This window comes from Dromiciops gliroides, chromosome 2 (genome assembly GCF_019393635.1).
Source record: "Dromiciops gliroides isolate mDroGli1 chromosome 2, mDroGli1.pri, whole genome shotgun sequence".
Lineage (NCBI taxonomy): Eukaryota > Metazoa > Chordata > Mammalia > Microbiotheria > Microbiotheriidae > Dromiciops > Dromiciops gliroides.
This window is the reverse complement of record NC_057862.1, coordinates 261,060,378-261,083,129: the sequence shown is the minus strand read 5'-3', so window position 1 is coordinate 261,083,129 and position 22,752 is coordinate 261,060,378. Positions and strand designations below refer to the sequence as shown.

The following is a 22,752-nucleotide window of genomic DNA, read 5'->3' as shown; positions in this document are numbered from 1 at the left end:
CGTGATCCCAAATGACTCCTCCTCTCAAAGGTCCACTTTTCAAAGGCCAGTGTTCTCCCAGAAGTAATATGACTGTGACTGATAGAACACCATGAGCTCAGATGAATTAAATGTATAGATGAGCTCAAGGGAAATAAAAAGCTATATGATCGATGCAAGTAGGCTGAAATGTTTTACCAATAATTTGTTTTTGAAGTCATGTAAAGCGTGAGGCAGCTATATGTTAGGAATGAATGAAAACATATGGATAAATTAAATGTACATATAGCCAAAAGATATCAAGAGAAGCAGAGGGAGGTCTTGAGTATATTGGGTAAATCTTTTATTATAAAATTTTGAAGATATACAGCATGGATAGGTTGCAATCTAAACCAATGAAAAGAAAGATCTTGGATTTGTTGAAATAATAACTGCCTGTCTCATTAACTCTTTGAAAACCAACTTAAGTCAAAGTAATGTCTTGTGTACATAATGAAACTGTGACCCCAAGCTTCACACTAGTCCTTCCACACTTATTTACTGCTTGCATATTGAGTATGTGCTGGGGAAAGAGACAAAGACAAATTATAGCCTTGCCCTCCTGAAACTTCGCTTTCTAAATATGACATCAGGATATAGATAGAAACAGATGGCACAAAGCAGAATATAAGTATACAAGAAAGATGCAAAATTCTATGCAAGGCCACAGGAAGTAAGATACTTTTTTTTGGTTTTGTTTTTGCTGAGGCAATTGGGGTTAAGTGACTTGCCCAGGGTCACACAGCTAGTAAGTGAGTAAGATACTTTCTAACTGGGATTAGATTAGAGATGGCTTTGTAAAGAAGCTGGAATTTAATTTGGATGATGAAGGATGTGGAGGTTTTCATCAGGAGAAGATGGGGGTGAAGAGGAAGAGGGCATTTCAGACTTCAGACCAAGGCAGAAAGTGCAGCCATATACAAGGGGCACTGAATGGATTATAGTAAGAAAAGGCTAAAATTGATATGTGGCACAAGATTATGGATGGGCAAGGCCCTTCCACAGATGAGTAGTATTATTCACAGATGAGCAATATGATCAGATCTGTGCATAAACATTAATCTGATAGTGGTGTGATAGCCCAAAGGTAAGGAGGTTAGGAGCCTATGGAAATGGTTCACTCAGATTAATAATGAGGAACTGTAATTAATTGGAGTCAGAGCAATGGGAAGTGAAAAGAAGGGGACAGTTGTGAGCTGTCTTTGGAATCACACGGACTGTCTGGATGTGAAAAATTTAGGAAAAGTTAAGCTAACAGCAGGTTTCAAGTATAAGTTACCAAAAGAAGTGGCACCATTGGAAGAAGAGGTGAAAAATGTTGACTTGGGATCGGAGAAGCTGTTTTTGACATGTGAATTTGAATTTGAGGTGCCGAAGGTACATGGTGGGGGGAGGAGGAGCTAGATGTCCAAGAGGAAGTTAGGAATAGGCATTCAGAATTTCCAAGACTGGTCAGGGCCAAAGCCAGAGTTAGACATCACCTGTATGGAGGTGACACTCTAATGCCTGTTAGTGAGAAGGAAGACTAGAAAGAGAAAAAGGGAAGCAGGTCAAGGACCCAACCATAAGAGACACCAATGGATTTGCTTACAAAATTGAATGAAGAATAGAAGTCGTGTGTTTTTTTTTAAAAAATCAATAAAACATTTTTTTTAAAGGAACCTATGGAGGTAGCAGTTCAAATGATAAACGGGAACAGAGTCATTTGGGAGGTGATCAGCAGTGTCAGAGAGTGTTGGGGAAGCTAGAGACCATCCTCCCAATTCTAAGATCTCTTTCTGGCCCCAGTGATCGATTAAAGTTGTATGTCTGTGGGGCAGCTAGATGGTGCAGTGGATAAAGCACCGGCCCTGGATTCAGGAGTACCTGAGTTCAAATCCGGCCTCAGACACTTGACACTTACTAGCTGTGTGACCTTGGGCAAGTCACTTAACCCCCATTGCCCCACAAAATTAAAAAAAAAAGTTGTATGTCTGTAAGTTGTCAATACTTTTCCTATAGGTGTCAAGTATATGGAGACTTTACAAGTGCCTTCATGAGGCTAAAAAATAAGCCTGCCACAAGGTGGGGCTGTAGAATCAGTTTTTAACACAGGCTCCCAAGTGCCCTGGTGGAGTTTGCCGCTGTCTCATGCTCAGTAAAACAAAAAACCCTGTGTGGTCAGAAGGGCCTGGGGCTTTACTCAGAAGGTAATGCTGAGGGCTCATCTTGTCAGGTATCTTTAAAGCCCTGGCTTCCACTCTAGGAAGGTGCAACAACAAGGTGTAAACAGAAAGACCCAAGTTCTCAGTTATAACCTTGCTCTAGTTATGAGCCTATCTGTAAATGGAGATCATGCAGTAGCTGCCCTGCTTATCTCTTAGGATCTTTAGAGAAACAAAGAAGATGCGGAAATGAAGGTGATTACAAAATATACCAAATATATGGTGGTATTAATCATCAGGAAAAGAGAAAAACATATTATTAAGATTGCCATTTCTTGTTCTTTTCATAAGCTTATTATGTGGTTTTAAATTTTTCTTTTTTTATCATGGACTTAAAGAAAGTAGACATTTACATAGAATAGAAAAGGAAGTTTGATTATAAAAACATGAATATTGTACAAAATTTTTCAAAGATTATTAAGTTTAGTATACAGTGATGCCAACGCTGTCCTGCTTGTCTGGGTTTGTCTGAACTTTTCTATTTCCATCATGTATGTTTTTTAAATGTCTCATCGTTGTACTTTTTATCCTTACTGGTTTTTTTTTTTTTTACATCACTCCTTACCTCGCCTCACTCTTCTCTCCCTCTCTATTTCCAAATAAAAGAAAAGTCCTTCCTTGTAACAAACAAAACAGATTGATATATTGGCCATGTCTGAAATGAATGTTTTGTTTTTGTTTCAATGACCTTCTGGAGCCATGATAGCTCAGTGCATTAATCAGAGTTCTGACATCTTCTAAATTTGCTTTCCTTAACAATTTGGTAGTCATTATATAATTGTTCTCCTGATTTTGCCCACTCTGCTTCAAGTCAGTTTTTTTTAATTGTCCCTTATATTTATACCATAATTTGGATATTCCCATCTGTGATGCAGACCATAACCCTTCATATATTCCTGCCAATCCTGTGACTCTCATCCATGTCTTCCTATAAGTTTTATGCCCAGTCTTCAGGATGTTACCCTAATGTCCTTTTTTTTTTTTTGGTGGGGCAGTGGGGGTTAAGTGACTTGCCCAGGGTCACACAGCTAGTAAGTGTCAAGTGTCTGAGGCTGGATTTGAACTCAGGTTCTCCTGAATCCAGGGCCAGTGCTTTATCCACTGTGCCACCTAGCTGCCCCCTCCCTAATGTCCTTTTGATATCCTATTAGTGTCGTATATCATGTAGTAGTGGATAGAGTGCCAGGCCTGGAGTCAAGAAAATCTGAGTTCACATCCAGCTTCAGACATTTACTACTAGCTTTGTGGCTCTGGGCAAGTCACTTAAACCCTATTTGCCTTAATTTTTCATCTGTAAAATGGGGACATACTAGAAAAGGAAATGCCAAACCACTCCAGTATCTTTGCCAAGAAAACCCCGTGGACAGTTCATGTCATGAAGAATCAGACTGGACAACAACTGCAACAACACCCTGTTCTTGTCAGCTAGGTGGCACAGTGGAAAGGCTGCCAGGCTTGGAGTCAGGAAGACTTGAGTTCAACTCTGGCTTCAAATACTAGATGTATAACCCATGTCGAGTCACTTAACCCCTGTCTCAATGAGCTGGAAAAAGAAACTGCAAACTACTCTAGTATTGATGCCAAGAAGACCCCAAATGGGGTCACAGAGGCAGACATGGTGGAAAAGTGCAACAACAAATGCTCTTCTAGGGTCTTAAGCAATCATCAGAATGTCACCCACAAACAGGCAAAAACAACTCTTTTACCTGTTATATAGGAGTCTATATAATAACAACATCTAGCATTACATAGCACTTTAAGGTTTGCAAAGAATTTTACAAATTTTATCCTCACAACAACCCTGGGAGGTAGGTGCTATTATATCCCCATTTAATAGATGAAGACACTTAGGGTAAACAGAGGTTAAGTACCTTGCCTAAGGTTACTCAGTCAGCAAATGTTTGAGTCTGGATTTGTGCTCAGGTCTTTTTTTTTTGGTGAGGCAATTGGGGTTAAGTGACTTGCCTAGGGTCACACAGTTAGTAAGTGTTAAGTGTCTCAGGCTGAATTTGAACTCGGGTACTCCTGACTCCAGGGCCGGTGCTCCACCTAGCTGCCCCCTCAGGTCTTTTTGACTCCATGTAAACTGCATCACCTCGCAAGCTGTCTTTAAAAGTGCTAAAGGGAGGCAGGGAAGAGGGACATTTAATGGTTTTAGAGTAAATCTTTAATCAGAGAACATAAATCCCATTTTAGGTCAATAAGTACTCGGATATTTTTGCTTGTGGAAAATAGTCATGGATTTTCAAATCATGCGCAATTTTAAAAAGAGGTAGTATAATAAAAGACTTTTGGATATAGGGCTTATTTTGTACTGCCGTAACAAATTCTTATAGGCCAAAGGAAAAGAAAAAGCAAGCCACTGTACTTAGTAAATTACCAAGGCTTTTCCATTTTGGACTTTTTAATCAGGATATTTCACCTATTAGATTTATTGTCACATCCCATTTGAAAATAGGCAAGATGCTTACCACATTTATCAAAGGTTGCTGGTTGCCACTAAAAGAAAAAAAACACAAACTTGACACATTCACTACGAGGACACCCTAGCTTAGAAAACTGACCGGAGTGAAAAGTGTATTTAGAAATCACATCAATAAATAAAAAAAGGAAAACAAAATAGGGTTAGGTTGTTTAGTCAGCATACAAAATCTGTTTTCTCTGTCCATTCTCATCAGATTGCCATTTAATTATTAATTAGATAAATTTTTATTTATTCTAAGCTCTTGCCTCCTGGTAGTACATTCCTCTGAGACAATCAGATAAATGTCAATAGCAGTGTTGACCTCAGTAAAATGGTTCCCTTTACTTAAGTACTATAATTTATTTATGTTACTGTTCCTAAAGAAGGTCTTCTCATTTGTGATACATTCTCAGTGAATTGATCTGTAAGAAATGTTTTGATTTTCTCTGTTGTTTTGCCTGTTAATAATCAACCTATCCTTTCTTTTTCTTGTTTGGAAACCTTTAATTAAAATTCATATTTTATTACTTACTATATTGCCTATTTTTGTCTGGCCTTTCTTTGGGATTTTTCCCCCAAGTTTTGGTTTTGTTGTTGCTGTTATTTTTATTTCAGGCTTCATTCTCATTCCCTGCCATCCACTGTCAGTCCTCCTTCTTAGCTCCCAGAATACACAGTACACTTATTTTCTTTCCATTGCTTCTAGCACCTAACTCTTATCTACATTGCTGCTCTCTGTCCTTTTCCCCAAACTTCTGTTTTATTCCTTCTTCCAACCATTCAGTTTTCCCCCCCTCTTCCTTCCAGGCCCAACTGTGTCCTTATCCCTATCAGCCTCTTCTTATACTGACTGGGGAGTCAGAGCCATTGTGATTTGTGGAGCAGAACTTGACCCTGAGACATTTTCAAAGGGCAGGACCTGCATAGTTTTGATAATAGTTGGCTACTTGCTATCATTCTCATTTCCTGTCATTGCGTTACCTGATGACAGGCAACAAACATTTATTAAGTACTAAGTATGGCTGAAGACTCAGCAAAAGAGAAAGTGATTGGATAGGTACCTTCAGAGAGTGACTACTTGAGCAGTCAGGACCTGTGGGCCAAATGTTTGTGTCTGCCCAGGTAGCCTAACCCCATGGACTAGTCTTCAATCCCGTTGTAGCACTAAAGTGCTCAGATTTCTACTTGGGTTGTTGTCTGTGCAACAACAGAGAATCTCTGGGCCAAGGAAAGGCTCTGGGGTAAATAAAATAACAACAGTAATAATAGCTATATTTAGAGAGCTCACTAAGTTTATAAAGCATTTTGCCTGCTTTAGCTCATTTGATCTCTTCACAGCAACCCTGTTAGATCGGTGCCATTATCATCCCCACATATAAACAGGTCTTTTCACCCTCCTCTACTCCAGCTTTGCTCTGATGGGCATATTATGTAGTATTAATGGTATCCTGATATTATAAACCAAGTGCATTACTTAAAGATATTTTGATTCTGAATTTTGGTCAAGCCTATAGCTGACCCCAGCCAAGCTTAAACAATAAGGACTATAGAGTTCTTATTCTCCCTGATGGAAAGGAGTTTACCACATAGTCTGTGACTGTGATTATAGTTAGAAAGGCTTAGTAGTGAATCATGCCCTAGGGGAAAGGCACCACAACAGGATTCATTTAGCGTCAGAAGTCACCAAATGGTTTATTTCCCAGGAAAGTTTCCATTTCATGCATGAAGTAGACTATGTACTTCTAAAAAAAAATTATCTGTCCTAAATGTCTTAAGAGATAATCTGGGTCCCCCAGACTTGTCCAGTCCAGTTTAAACCAAATAGTCATGGAAACACAATGATGCCTTGCATACCAATATATAGTCTGACTCCCAGGCCTTTGCTTGATTCACCTTTGTCCTAATTTCTTTTCCCCATTGGTGAGGACTGGTGTCTGTTAGTAAGTACTTTTACCATTTTTCATTCTCTATGGTAATAAGAACAGCCCTTTATATAGTACTTTAAGATTTGCAATGTCCCTTATTTGGTTCTTTCCTATTCTATCCTAGAAGGAGTTTGACAAGGCAGAAGATTTGAAGTTTTGACATCAAGAGATTCCCTTCTTTACCCTCTTTTTAATTATTTGGGCCTTTGTGCAATTCCACATTTAACTGTTCTGTGAGTTAGAACGTGCTAATTTTTCCCTACAGTTCCCTTTCTCTCCTTTACACATGGCTTTAAGTGTTTCACAAGCCTTTTAACCCAGAAAGGTTTGAGGAAATCCATATTATTGGGTTTTGTTTTAATCCATTTGGCAATCTTGGGTAGCATCATTTGAGTTACTTAGTCCATAGTCATGGGTGTGAGAATCTGAATTCTAGTCTAATCCTGGCTCTTCCATTGATTCTCTGCCTTGAAGTAGACAAGTCTATATTCCTCAGCTTCCCTAAATTCAGGTCTTTATTACTTTCCTGTGAAAGGGAGAAAAGACTTATTCCCCTGGAGGATTGCTATGCCAAGTTGATTTTCTAAATGTTCTTTTAATGTGTGGTTGTATTAAAGGAACACTGAAACAGCTATTCCCTGCCAGATGGTGGGGAGGGGAAGAGATGAATTTTTATTGCTTTATTCTTATTTTTTTTTATTGTTTTTTTTTTTTTTTAGTGAGGCAATTGGGTTAAGTGACTTGCCCAGGGTCACACAGCTAGTAAGTGTTAAGTGGTCTGAGACCGGATTTGAACTCAGGTACTCCTGACTCCAGGGCCGGTGCTCTATCCACTGCGCCACCTAGCTGCCCCTGTTTTTATTCTTTATAGAAATAACCTAATTTCAATTAATTTTGACCAGTCACTGACACTTTTAGGCCTCTTTACTAGTCTTGTTCTGTATGAGTTAAGCTCCATACTGCCAAGGAGATTGGTAGCTCTTGTCTTCCTCTTTCTCAAATGAAAGAAAAGAAATTGAGGGCATAGAACAGCAGTTCTGCTGAATAATAGCATCCTTATCTCTCTAAGGGGAAACCAGGGATTTTCTTCTCTCCCCAAAGAAGTATTAAGAAGGACAGAAGAGAAAAGATCATTTCAGGCATTGTTTCTCAAATGTGGATCTGACCATAAAAGAAACTCTAGTACCTTAGCTAACAAATGCAGGCTTGAAATCACATAGAGTCATTAATCTAGAGCTGCTGGAAAGCACTCCAGAGTCTGTCCAGTCCAATGTGCTCATTTTACCAGTGAGGAAACTGAGGCACAGAGGGCTAAATGTGTCATTGTCATTGAGATTTTCACTGGACTTCTCCACCACCACCACTACCACCACTGTGCCCCACCCTGTTAATCTTCATCATTAATTTTATGACCTAAAGAACATCAACAACAAAAAAACATTCCTAGGTGGAGCAACTTGATGAAAATAAGCACAATGTTAAGTGCAACCAGGAACATCAGAGGAATCTCACCTGGGCTCGGTGCAGGACACCCTCCATGACAGGGAGAGACACTTTGGTACATATTCATCCCTGTTTTGTGCCTCGTTTGGTATTAGTAATCTTGGTACATGGTAGGTGCTTAATAAATATTTGTTGAATTGAATTTACTAGGTGCCTATGCTGACCTTGAATTGTAGGACTAGTCAACTGCAGACCACCCATCAAGAGGAACACAGGGCAAGATGGATAGGATACTTTCCTCTGGCACCCAGCTGCTTTGCTCTGAGAGGAATAGGTTTCTTAAATTCAGTAGGAAAGTGTTGAATTCAAGTGGTGGGGATTGCTGATCATTTTGAGACTGTCCCCATTGGCTTGCCAAGAAAAAAGATTGCTATGAGCTATTTCTGCTTGGAAAGTAGAATAAATTCTCTTCCCTTCCGTGTCAATAGGAAGGGAAGAAAGTCCAGAGACTCCCTTGAAGCCTATAGGCTTCTGCCAGGTCACTATGGGTAGACTGAAAATAGAACAGTATATACATGAGTGGGCTCAGGCTATAACTGTGTGGCCCTGTCTCCTCTTTAGCTTGCTTGGAATTAGGAGTAGAAGTGCTTATTAACAAATGGAGGGTATGTTTGCTAATAGCTTTTTCTTTCCTGAAAGGTTAGCCCCAACTGAGTTTACTTAGACTCTTTCTGAAACTAAATTTGTTTTTATGATGTTCTTCCTACCCCTCCCTACACTGTCCAGAAGTTGGTTAATTTGAGTACTTCTATTGAAAGGCTTGAGTTGTTCTTGCTAGTCCTGTGTTTGAATACTCTATCTCTTAGGATACTCAACTAAGAAAATTAGTGTACTCTAAACAACTCTTTTAACCCCTGCATGTGGCTGTGGACTGAGTTTGGACATAGTCTACACTGTGGACTGGATCCATTGGCAGAATATATTTCCCTTCCCTGTTGCTTTTGTTTTCACTCGAACGATGTGTAAACGCAAGTTTAGACAAGGAAAGGAATGGCTGTGTCAGTGTCTCTGAGCCTTGTTTCTAGAGCTAGGTAGAATATCATTCCATCTTCTGCCAGGTAAGCCCTCTATGGGGGAGAGATAGCTTGAATAGAGACTAGTCTGGGAATTAAAGGGGTGACATTGGTTAGTGGGCTTAGGTTCAGCTTTGAGTGTAGGTAAAATAAGTAGATAGGTCCTTTTTTGTGGCATGGTTTCAGAAGCTCTAGAAAAGGTTCCTCCTGCCCAATAAAATTCTTCCCTCAGACTAGTTTGTATCAGACATTTTACCCTTATAGAGATTTCCTTTTGTCCTGACTTTTTGTTGTCCCTTAAAATGAAGATTTTTAACCTTGGGAAAGGGTAGCAAACTAAACTTTTTGCCAATTTAGATGATTGGAGATAGTTCTGAGAGTAGGTTTAAAAAAGTGGTAGGAGGGAGAGGTCCACTGAGTTCATATATGAGGGAGTAATACCACTTTCTAGGATTGGAAGGGGAAAGTATATAACAAGGATTCTAAAGATAAACTTTGGGTGGGCACGGCAGGGGTTTAGGTGGGCCTCTAGGATGCTTTTTGGTCACATTTCTAAGATTAGTATAACCATGTTGATGGAATTTTATGAGGGAGACTTGATTTTCAGGTGGAATCTTGGATTAATCACAGCTAGATGGTAGTGATTGACTTCAAGGGTGTGTGTGTGTGTGTGTGTGTGTGTGTGTGTGTGTGTGTGTGTGTGTGTGTGTGTGTGTGTGTGTGTGTGTTTGAGAGAGAGAGAGCGACCACACATGAAAAACAGGCTGGTAGGAAACAGAAAGGAAATAGTGATGTCAGAAGAGGTTTGAGACCAGCTTCCACCTAGACATGTTTCTCTTGCTCACTACTCTGAACACAGTAGACCATTTGTAAATATTCATTGTTTCACAGACCAATTAAATATTCACAAACATTCTTTGCTTTTCCCCTGACCTGTCTTTATTCAGGATTAATTCCCTTCTGGTGCTCCATAACCTTTTCAAATTTCTTAATAGTATTAAATTAAAGAACTTTTAAATGAATCTGCAAGCCTGAATTTAAATTACCTTCCAGGCTTAAGATTCTCTTTCAGATAATGGAGTAATCAACAAGCATTTATTAAGTGCCTCCTGTGTTTCAGATGCTAGAGGTACAAATAGAAAAATACAACAGTCTCATCTCCTGATGGGCTTACATCTATTGGGGGAGCTGTGTGTGTGTGTGTGTGTGTGTGTGTGTGTGTGTGTGTGTGTGTGTGTGTGTGTATGTATGATATATATACACACACAAACAAAATACAGAAGAAATATGAGGTAGTTGGAGAATGAAGGGCACCAGTCCTTGAGCGGATCAGCAAAGGCTGTTGTAGTCAGTGTAGGAGAAGGCAGCAGTTGAACTGCATCTTGTTTTCCCCTTCATTCAACAATCATTTATTTTCTGTGCCTCTGCCCTCCCTTTCCCACTGGAAAAAAAGAAAAAGAAAAGAAAACCCTTAACATTTGCATAATTGAGCAAAACAAATTCCCACTCTTGGCCATGTCACGTCTGCCTTTTAAGTTCTCTGTCAAGAGGCATGCTTCTTCTGGTCCTCCGGTATCCTGGTTGGTCATCCGCTGATTTTTTTTTCAGTGAGGCAATTGTAGGGTTAAGTGACTTGCCCAGGGTCACACAGCTAGTAAGTGTTAAGTGTCTAAGGTCGGATTTGAACTCAGGTCCTCCTGACTCCAGGGCCAGTGCTCTATCCACTGCACCACCTAGCTGCCCCATAGAGTTCTTTCTTCTTTCGAAGTTGTCAATATTGTTGCTGTGTTGGTTTAACTATTACAGTATTGTTGTTAGCACATACATTGTTCTTCTGCTTCTGTTCACTTTGCATCAGTCTTTCCAGGTTTCTCTGAAACTGTCTACTAAAAATATGTTTGTCTTTAGGAGTCTTTTCTTCTTTCTTTGTTTACTTGATCCACATCTTAAAGGAAGAGAGGGATTCTGTGAGGTAAAAGCAAAGAGGAGTTGCATTCCAGGGTTGGGGCACAGTCATCCCAAGGGCACGGACACAGGAAATATGCTGCCATCTGTGAAGAACAGAGAGGAAGTCAATCATGGGAGGTTTTATTTTATATTCCCTAGAACAGTACTTAACAAAAATCTTTAACTAGGAACCTGTAGGGATTGCAGAGTTTTTGCAGAAGATTCAGATGAATCTCAGCCCTATAAATAGGCCCTTTTACTTAACATGTTTACAAGGAAAACCACATGGCTAAACTTAAGATGCCCAGGAAAGGATAGTACTAGGGTAGCACCCCAGAACCTTTCAATGGGACTTAGATTGACACCTCCAAACCAGGACAGCTCATCAACCTTTTCTTCCACTGGACTGGTAGCAACACCTCTAAAATGGGAAAGGTTACAACTGGTTAACGTTATGCAGAAAACCTTGACAGATAGTGTTCAGGGACATGGCAGAAGAAGGCTACAATAATTTTGTAGATTGTACCCAGGACTTGGTACGTAGTGATGTTAAGCCCTCTTTGGGACTCCTGGGTCCATGTTTATGGGGATCATGACAGCTCTGTGATTCAGAAGTTATAGTTGGGGGAGGTCCTGTTCAGGGAATTCCTAAAAGAAAACAGTTCTGTGTTCTCACCCCTGAAGTCACAGTCAGGGAGATACCAATCAGCGAATCAAAGATTGTAGATAGGGAGACAAGTTATCTCAGAGAAGGTACAGGGTATGAGGGAGGGGCTACTAGGTTAGAGGAGAGAGCATAGCTAAGGAATAGATGGCATGTTAGAGAAAGAGGTGCAGGAAAAACCAGGGATTTTTCCACCTTATAAGAGAATGCTTTCTACCTTAATGACATCTCCTGTATCACTTAAAGCTGTCCATCCTGATGCAGGCCTCATCACCAATCACTTGGATTATAATAGCCTTCACTCAGCTGCCAAAGTTGATTTTCTAAGCTTTGGTCTGATCTTGTCTCTCCCTTGCCCCAAATCCTTCTCTCTGTACTCAGTAAACTCCATTGTCTAATCCATAGCACCTCCAGGATGAAATATAAACTCCTTAGTTTGACTTTTATTTATTTATTTTTTTAATTTTGGTGAGGCAATTGGGGGTTAAGTGACTGCCAAGGGGCACACAGCTAGTAAGTGTTAAGTGACTGAGGTCGAATTTGAACTCAGGTCCTCCTGACTCCAGGGCCTGTGCTCTATCCACTGTACCACCTAGCTGCCCTCAATTTAAAAATTTTTTTCTTAGTTTGACTTTTAAAAGGTCTTCACAACCTAAACACCTTTCCAGTATTCTTGGAGTTTGCTTCCTTTCATGTACGTACTATAACATTCAGCCATATCAGCCTACTTGCTGTTCCTTGCACATGATAACTTCCCCTCCAGGCTTCCATGCCTCTTGGACTTTCTGGCTTCCTTTAAGACTCAAATTAAATGCAACCTTCCACGGGAGCCCTTTCCCAATTACTCAGACTACTACCTTCCATCTATTCTTTATGTATCTTATTTGTACCTAATATATAGTAGATATGTATGTATATATGCACACACACATGCATATATATGTGTATATATGTAGATTTTCTTTGTACCTAACTCTTTGTATGTCTTATTCATATCTAATTATTTCAAACTTTATTTTGTTTTCAGGACCCCTTCATACTCTTAAAAATAACTGATGATCCCAAAGAGTTTTTGTTTATGTTGGTAATATCTATTGATATTTACCATATTATGAATTAAAACTGATCATTCAAAAATATTTATTTCTTGGTTCATTTAAAAATAACACAAGACCCATTACACATTAACATAAATAACATGTTTGAAAAGTAACTACTTTACAAAACAGTAATTGGTGAGAAGAGTGGCATCGTTTTACATGATTTTGAAAATTTCATTAATACTTATCTTAATTGAAGACAGCTGGATTATCATGTTGACTTCTGCATTCAATTTATTGCTGTATGTTGTTTTTGTTAAAGTATATATAGAATGTTTAGCCTCACACAGATATGTAGGTAGAAAAGGAAGGACTATTTTAATAGGCAAATAATGCTTTAGTGTTATTACAAAAATAATTTGACCCCACAAATCCCCTTTTCTCTTCTCCTGGAACCCAAATTCCTCAAACCATACTAGGAGAACTGCAGATTGACCTGTTGTCTCTTCCCATTAGAATGTAATTCTTTCATGGTAAGGACTGTTTTTTAACCTCTGCCTTTGCTCCTACATTTGAAGGAAGGTTGGGAAAATCTTTCGACTATTCTGATGGGGTCCACTACAAATTTGTTATGTTACCTCAACCGGGCCCTAACTGCTGCTAAGCAATCCTCCTACACTTCTCTAACTCACAATCCCACTCTCCATAGCAGCTCTTCCAAATTTTTTCATGAGAGCTGTTACTGATGATCTCTTCATCATCATCATCATATCTTTTCATAATCCTCATCTCTCATTACCTCTCTGCAGCCGTTTAACATTGTCAGTCATCCTTTTCTTCTTGATGCTCTCATTTCTCTAGGTTTTCAGGACACTACTTGTCTCCTGGTTCTCTTGCCTATCTGAGCATTCCTTTTCAGTCTTTTTCTGGATCCAAGTCACACCCTGTAGTTATCCCACAGCATTCTGTACTGGGCTCTCTTCTCTGCTCCTTCTAGTCTGTTTCACTTGGTGACCTCATCAGCTCCCATGAATCCAATTACCTCTATGCTAATGATTCTCAAATCTGCTTATCCAGCCCTAACCTTTCTGCTGACTTCCAGTCTTGCATCTTTAGCTTCCTATTGGACATCTCAAACTGCATGTCCCAGAGACATCTAAAATTCAGCATGTTCCAAATTTGAGTTCGTTATCTTTCCTTCTAAACTCTTCCCTCAGTTTCCCCATTTCTCCTCCCTCAGTTTCCCCATTGTTAATACTATCATCCTCACAGTCTTCCAGGCTCACAATCTAGGATTCATCTTCACCTCTTCACTCTCTCTAATCTCCCATAGCCATTCTCTTGCCAAGTCCTGTCAATTTCACCTTTACAACATCTCCTAAATATGCCTCCCATTAATAATGCTGCTCCCAGGGGGCAGCTAGGTGGCTCAGTGGATAAAGCACCAGCCCTGGATTCAGGAGTACCTGAGTTCAAATCCGGCCTCAGCCACTTGACACTTACCACTTGACACTTGACCCTGGGCAAGTCACTTAACCCTCATTGCCCTGCAAAACAAAAAACAAAAACAAAAAAACCAAAGAAACAAACAAACAAAAATAATGCTGCTCCCTGATACAGGCCCTTATCTCCTCACACCTAGACTATTGCAATAGTCTGGTAGTGGGTCTGCCTGCCATCAGTCTTTCTCCACTGTAGTCCATCTTCCCATTCAGCTGCCAAAGTCATTTTCCTAAAGCTCAGGTCTAACTATCATTCCCTTACTTGATAAACTCCAGTGCCCCCATCATTTCAAGCATTCAAAGCCCTTCATAACCTAGCCCTTCTCCCCCAGTATCTTTCCATTCTTCTTATGCTTTATACCTCCCTGCCCTCATGCACTGCTTGATCCAGTGACACTGACTTCCTTACTGTTCCTTAAGTGAGACACTCTCAGCTCTCAGCTCTGGGCATTTTCACTGGCTGCCCCCTCCCCTCTATGCCTGGAATGCTTTTTCTCTTCATCTCTGACTCCTGGCCTTCCACACTCCTTCCACACACCTTCTATAGGAAGCTTTTCCCAACTCCTCTTAATTCTAGTGCTTTACCCCTGCAGATTACTTCCTTTTTATCCTGTATATAGCTTGTTAGTACATAGTTGTTTGCATGTTGTCTCCCCCATTGTATTGTGAGCTCCTCAAGGACAGGGGCCTGTCTTTCACTTTTCTTTGTATCCTCAGTGCATAGATATTACATGCCTGGCACAAGTATTCATAAATACTTATTAACTGACTTCTTTTTTTTTTGTTTGTTTCCTCGGTGCTTAGCCTGGCATATAGTAAGCATTTAATAAATGTTTGTTGATTAATAAGTATATGAAATTACATCAGCAATAAAAAGCGGTTCTTTTTTTGTTGTTGTTGTTGTGTTTTTTTGGGCAGGGCAATGAGGATTAAGTGACTTGCCCAGGGTCACACAGCTAGTTAAGTGTCAAGTGTCTGAGGCTGGATTTGAACTTGGGTCCTCCAGAATCCAAGGCCAGTGCTTTATCCACTGCGCCACCTAGTGGTTCTTGCCCCCAAAAGTGGTTCTTTTATGGAGGTAGTGACTTGTCTAAGGTGGCTCAATCATAGTATTTGGAAAGTAGTATTTGAGATTAAAAGACTAGATTCTTCAGTGGATCAATGTGTTTTAATGTCTTATACACATTTGAGGGTATGGGTTTGAGGGAGGAAGTTGAAAAGCTTAGTGTTACACCTGATGAGTTAAAGATGTCTCAGAGACATTCACTTTGAAGTGGTCAGTAGTTGATGATGTGAGACTGAAGCTCAGGGCACAAGTCAGGTTCAGATATATCGCTATGTGAATCAGCTTTGTAGAGGTGACAAGGATGCTGGAGTAATGCTATGTAAAGAGTCTGAATTTTATTCAGCTGGTAGTAAGTAGAGAACTATAGGTAATCCAGTGCAAACTGCCTTTTGTGATCTTATCACACTCAGATTCTCCCAGGGAACTAGAAGTAACAATGTTGTAAGGAATTACACTGTCTTTACTCAGTGCTATTGCTGGGAATACCCCACTGTGCTCAGAACAAAGCTAGACAGTCAAATGAAGTTACCAAGTATTCAGTGTAAGTAATGCAGAAATGATCAACATATTATAGTTCCCCCATAAACCTCAGCCACATTCTCCCCTCCTGTGCACTGAGCATCTATGAGAAGAGTGAATACACACTTTTATAAACTTGGGATAGAGACATGCTTAGGGTAACACATAATTGCCAACTGTGGCTCATAATGTTATTGACTCATTCAGGAACATTTGTACCACATGAAGCCACTTCTCTGCTAATGGTTCTGATGGTCCTCGCTACTCTATTGATGGGCAAATCCACTTCTATTCTCAAATTGATGATGCAGTGACAGACTCTCTTAACTAACAATTATCCTTAAAAAGTCATTGAGAAAATGTTATACTATTATATTGGCTAGCGGTTCCCTTTAAGACAAAGAACTGCCACAGTCATCAGGCTGGCTTTCTGGACAGTGCAAACAAGCCCAGCCAGCTCTTCTCACCAAGATTCTGCATCTTCCAACCAGTTGTCATCTAGGGAATTCAACAACATACCAGAAAGGGCAGCAGAGAGTAACAACAGGCAACTCAGAGGTTTCATTTCTACTACCCTATAGATGGCCCCAAAGTGGCCTTGCAGTGAGAATCAGGCCAGGCAGGAGCTAGCAGCTAAAGCCTTCTTGTCTTCTGGCTCCTTCCTGCCTCTTTTTGACCACTCCAGCTTTCACAGGTTCATGTCAGGGCCTCTTGGTGCTCAGTGACTCACCTTTCCCTCGTGAGATAAAAATCCCATAAGCTTCCCTTGTCAGACATCTTTATTTTAATCACCCCATAGTCTTCGAACAGTTACTTACCATTTTGTTGGGTTTAGTCTCTAAAGCCTTAAACATTTACATAAAAATGAGCTGAGGGACCACAGTGCCCAGCAGACACAGGTATTCCTCAAACCCATTCTCTTAACATTTTGTGTCTCTGAAAACTGTTTCTTCACACTTGCATTTTACAGGTTTTATTAAATGAAAGTTTTCTTCCACTTTCAGCCACTGAATTGTTCACATACCAAAGGCCATAAAGGTGTTCTTTGCAATCAGTTGAACATGCTGTTTAGTTCTTAAGTCTTTACTGTGTATTAGTTGCTGTGCTAAGCACAGGGGATTCAAAGAAAGACACAAATATGGTCCTTGCTCTCTAGAAGAACTTTTGGGGGAGATTCTGCAAAAAAATGCCTGTACAAAAAATATTTCTAGCAGCTCTTTTTGTGCTGGCTAAGAATCAGAAACCAAAGGAATGCCCATCAATTAGGGAATGGCTGAACAAGCTGTGGTATTTGATTGTGATGGAATATTATTGTGCTATAATAAATGACAAGCAGCATGATCTCAGAAAGGCCTGGAAAGACTTGTATGAACTGATGCACAGTGAAGTGAGCAGAACCAGGAGAACGTTGTGCACAGAGACAGCAATATTGTTTGATGAAGAACTGTGAATGGCTTAACTATTCTTAGTAATACAGTGATCCAAGAAAATCCCAAAGGACTATTGATGAAACATACTATCCACCTCCAAAGAAAGAACTGATATTGACAGAACAGACTGAAACATGCTATTTTTCACTTTCATTTTTTTCTTTTATTCAAGTTTTCTAATACAAAAGGATTAATATGGTAATGTTTTACATAACTGCACATGTATAACCTATATCTGATTGCTTACCCCCTCAGGGAGGGAGGAGGGGAGGGAAGGAAGGAGGGATAGAATTTGGAGCTCAAGGCTTTAAATGAAAATGTTTATTAAAAAATAAATTTGGGGGCGGCTAGGTGGCGCAGTGGATAAAGCACCGGCCCTGGATTCAGGAGTACCCGAGTTCAAATCCGGCCTCAGACACTTGATACTTACTAGCTGTGTGACCCTGGGCAAGTCACTTAACCCCCATTGCCCTGCAAAAATAAATAAATTTTAAAATGCCTATACAAAATATAAATAATTTAAGTAGAATGTAACCTTAGAAGGAAGGCACAAGGAGAGAATTGGGCGGGGCGGGGGTTGAGGAGAGGAGATCAGATGATTAGAAAAGGCCTCCTATAGGAGGAAGAAGTTGAACTGAGTCTGGAAGGGAGGAAGTAGGGCATTCTGGGCATGGAGGTCAGAGACATCCATTGCATGGAATCTGGGATGAAATCTCATCTTCAAAGAACTGTTACAAAAGGTCATGTGATTGGATTGTAGAGTAGGTAGATAAGTGATGTGTAAAAGACAGAAAAGTATGAAGGAACCAGATTACAAAAACCTTTAAAACACAAGTAGAGGATTTTATATTTGATCCTGGGGTAACAGAGTCACTGGAGTTTATTATTAGTTGTTTCCATTTGGGTCTCAGTCTTCATTATGTGGTCCCTGAAACAGTTACTATTTTATTATGTCTCTAAAGGATATATTTACTATTTCTGTCTTTTTACTTTTGTTTGCAATATCAAAATGGTCAATATATATATTTTATATATACATATATACACACATAACATATATCTATTACATATATAACACATGCATATATAATATATAATTACAGTCTTTTAAGTTGTGTAGCTATAGTTTCTTTAGCAATTTAATTCTATATTTTCCCTTTAGTTCATCATTCTGTTAGACATATAAAATTGAAGAGGGACATTGAAATCTCTTGTCACTATAGCTCAGTTAATGTTTCCTTTATTAATTTAGTGCTATAGCATTCAGGGCATACAAGTTCAGTACTGATATTTATTTCTTACATAAGTTTCCTTTCAGCATAATTCAGTTTCCTTGTTAATCCCTTTTTGTATTTTGAATGTTAGTTTTTCCATGTCTGATAGCATGATTGCAGCTTCTGATTTTTTAGATTTATTTGATGATAGTAAATTTTTTCTAGCCTCTCATTTTTAATTCTGTTTAATTCTTTTTTTTTTAATGTGTTTCTTGTAAGCAACAGATTGTGGGATTTTGTTTTCATGCCCAATCTGTCACTCTTTTTTTGTGTTATTGAATTGTTGAATACATTCATATTTAAACTTATGAGAGTTAAGTTTATATTTTTCTCCATTTGTTTCTAATGCTTTTCCCCCCCTCCAAATTGTGATTTTCCCCTCTCTTCTCCTGTAAACCCAGTACTATGTCATTTTGATTATTTTAGCTTAATCTTTTTTTTTTTAAAGCAACCGTCTTCCCACTGTTTTCTTCCCCTCACCCTCTTCTCTCCCTTTTTTTTTTTAAACCACTTTCCCTGGTTTTAGAGTTTTGCTTATTAGTTTCTTTTTCTTGCTTGCTTTTATCTAATTATTTAATTCTTCCCTGTCTTTTTTTCTCTAAGTAGTCAAGGAAGATTCTCCATCCTTCCCTCATTCTCTGCATATTTATCTTCCCTTTCTATTCTAGACTTTTATTCTTTGATTTCATGGTCCTTATACTTATTTAGTCCTTTTTTATTCTTTGTATCTAACATAGAATTAAACTTTCAAGGTTATTATTTTGAGTTATCTTTCTTGCAGTTTCTGTTATTGCCCCTTGTAGATTCTGCCCCTAGTTTCCCTCTTTTTCTTTCTTTCTTTTTTTTTTTTTCTTGCTGTTAGAAATCTTAGTTCACTGCAGGTGATAGGGCAAATATTGCCCCCATGGTAGGATTCTTTTCCCTTTGTGTAGTTCATTATTGACCTTTGTTCCTCTTTTTTTTCCCCCCTGTCTGCCTCAAAATCTTTCCCCTGGGTGTTCTTCTGCCTGTCAGTTTCTTCTAGGAGTTCTAATTTTGTTTCCCTTGAGGTAGGATGAGTGGTCTCTCTAGGCACCAAATCCTTGTGTATAAAACTTACCTAAAGTCCTCATCTCCCTTTATAGAATAATTCACTTCTCCAGTAGGAGGAGGATTTATCAACAGTACTCCCTCCTACCACTGAAAATAAGGTTTTTGCTCAGTCCCTCTTTTTTTGCCTGCTTACTCACTCTACTTTAGATTCTCTTCTTCCTGAATGCCAGCAGGAGTTATTTTCCCTTCATTGTTTTTTTTGTTTGTTTGTTTGTTTTTTGGTTTTTTTGCAGGCAATGGGGGTTAAGTGACTTGCCCAGAGTCACACAGCTAGTAAGTGTTAAGTGTCTGAGGCCAGATTTGAACCCAGGTACTCCTGAATCCAGGGCCGGTGCTTTAACCACTGCGCCATCTAGCTGCCCCCATTTTCCCTTTATTGTTAACCTTTGACCTGATTAAGGCACATGCCATATTCCCTTCTATCTTCTTCTTCCCCTCACCCTTTTAATATACCTTCTAATTTTGTAACTTAGTCCTCCAAAAATACAGTGATTAACTTCTGGGTTGGGAGTTTCAGGTTTAGTTCATGAATGATATTTCAGGCCTATTTCACCACCATCACTTCTATTTGACTAATGCTTCCACATTTAAGTCCTATATACATTTAGAAAGAAGTCTAATGATATTTTGTTCTGTTTTTGTTGTATTGTATTTACCCTTTTTATATTTCTGTTGTCTGGGGTGTTTGAGAAGTAAATAATGTCTTCACGTCTGGTTTTCTTTCTTTTTTCATTTATTGTTAGGCTCAGATTCTCAGGGTAGGTCAACCTGGTTTGGAACTTGTGCTTTGGAACATATTCCATTATCTCCTGCATTTTCTAGTGAGTTCAGAATAGTCTTTATTTGAAGGTCTTTCTCCTCTATTTATTGTTTTTCAGTGTGTTTATGTGTCGATAACTTGTTTATATTTATATTGAAATACTTATTTGAAATAGTATTTTACTCTTTCCTCCCAATTACATGTCAAGACAGTTTTTAGCATTCATTTTTACAAGATTTTGAGTTCCAAATTTTTCTACCTCCCCCGCTCCCTGTATAGGTTATACGTGTGCTAAAACATACTTCCATGTTAGTCACAGTTGTGAAAGAAGAAACGGATCAAAAGGAAAAAAAAGACCAAAAAAAATAAAGTGGAAAAAAAAATGATTTGATCTGTATTCATAGTCCCTCGGTTCTTTTTTCTTGGGGGGGGGGTAGGACAATGAGGGTTAAGTGACTTGCCCAGGGTCACACAGCTAGTAAGTGTCAAGTGTCTGAGGCCGGATTTGAATTCAGGTCCTTCTGAATCCAGGGTCAGTGCTCCATCCAATGTGCCACGTAGCTGCCCTATCCCTCAGTTCTTTATCTGGATGTGGATAGCATTTTCCTTTGTGAGTCCTTTGTGTAGTCAGTCACAGTTGATCAACACATAATGTTGTTGCTGATACTGTGTACAATGTTTTCCTGGTTCTGCTTATTTCACTTTGCATCAGTTCATATAAGTCTTTTCCGATTTTTCTGAAATCTACCTGTTCATTGATTCTTATGGCACAATAGTATTCCATTATATTCATATACCACAGCTTGTTCAGCCATTCCCCAATTGATTGGCATCTCCTCAGTTTCCACTATTTTGTCAACACAAAAAAGGGCTGCTATGAATATTTTTGCAAATGCTAGTCCTTTTCCCTTTTTATGATCTCTTTGGGATACAGACCTAGTAGTGATATTGCTGGATCAAAGGGTTTCACAGTTTGCTTCGCCCTCTGGGCATAGTTCCAAATTGCTCCTCCAGATGGTTGGATCAGTTCACAATTCCACAAACAGTGGATTAGTGTCCCAGCTTTCCCACATCCTCTCCAACATTGTCATTTTCCTTTTTTATATGTTAGCCAATCAGAAAGGCATGAGGTGTAGTATCTCAGAGTTGTTTTAATTTGTAATTCTCTAATCAAAAGTGATTTAGAGTGGGGCAGCTAGGTGGCACAGTGGATAAAGTATTGGCCTTGGATTCAGGAGGACCCTAGTTCAAATCCAGCCTCAGACACATGACACTTACTAGCTGTGTGACCCTGGGGCAAATCACTTAACCCTCATTACCCTGCCCTTCCCCCCCCCCCAAAAAAAAAAGTGATTTAGAGCAATTCTTTTTTTTTTCATTTATATTTTTTGGTGAGGCAATTGGGGTTAAGTGACTTGCCCAAGGTCACACAGCTAGTAAGTGTAAGTGTCAAGGTCATATTTGAATCAGGTCCTCCTGACTCAGGGCCAGTACTCTATCCACTGCGCCACCTAGCTGCCCCTAGAGCAAATTCTTCATATGCCTATACATAGCTTTGATTTCTTCATTGAAACTGCCTGTTCATATCCTTTGACCATTTATCAATTGGGGATGGCTTATATTCTTAGAATATTTGACTCAGTTCTCTATATATTTTAGAAATGAGGCCTTTATCAGAGACACTTGCTACAAAGATTATTTCCCAGCTTTCTGCTTTCATGTGGACAAAAGCTTTTAACTTTAATATAATCAAAAATATCCATTTTACTTTCATAATGTTCTCTGTCTCTTGTTTGGTCATGAATTCTTCCCTTCCCCATAGATCCGACATGTAGACTATTCTTTGCTCTTCTAATTTGCTTATGGTGTCACCCTTTATGTCTCAATAACTTACCCATTTTGATCTTATTTTGGTACACAGTGTGAGATGTTTGTCTATACCTGGTTTGTGTCCTCTTGTTTTCCAGTTTTCCCAGCATTTTTGTCAGATAGTAGGTTCTTATCCCAAAGGTCTTTGGGTTTATCAAACATTAGGTTACCCAGCAGGCTATTTTAATCCAAATGAGTGGTAATGGCAGCTTGAACCAGGACTGATGACTGTGTGAGTGGAAAGGAGGCATGTACAAGAGATATAATGAATGTAGACCATAGAAATATCAAGAAAACAACAGCTTCAGTTTTGGGAATGAGTTTGTGTGAGGGGTACAAGTTGAGACCAAGGTTTGAGCCTAGGTAACAGGGAAGAATGATTGTAATAGGGAAGTTAGGAAGAAGGTAGGGTGTGTGTGTGGAGGAAATAGAACCAGTTCTCTTTTAGATTTTGAATGCCTA

At 39.2% G+C, this 22,752-nt stretch overlaps 1 protein-coding gene across 1 annotated transcript in view; it reads left to right on the top strand.

Annotated features, from left to right (window-relative positions):
- The window catches only part of DCAF5 (DDB1 and CUL4 associated factor 5), a 127,020-nt gene that overhangs the window by 59,260 nt on the left and 45,008 nt on the right, over positions 1 to 22,752 (top strand).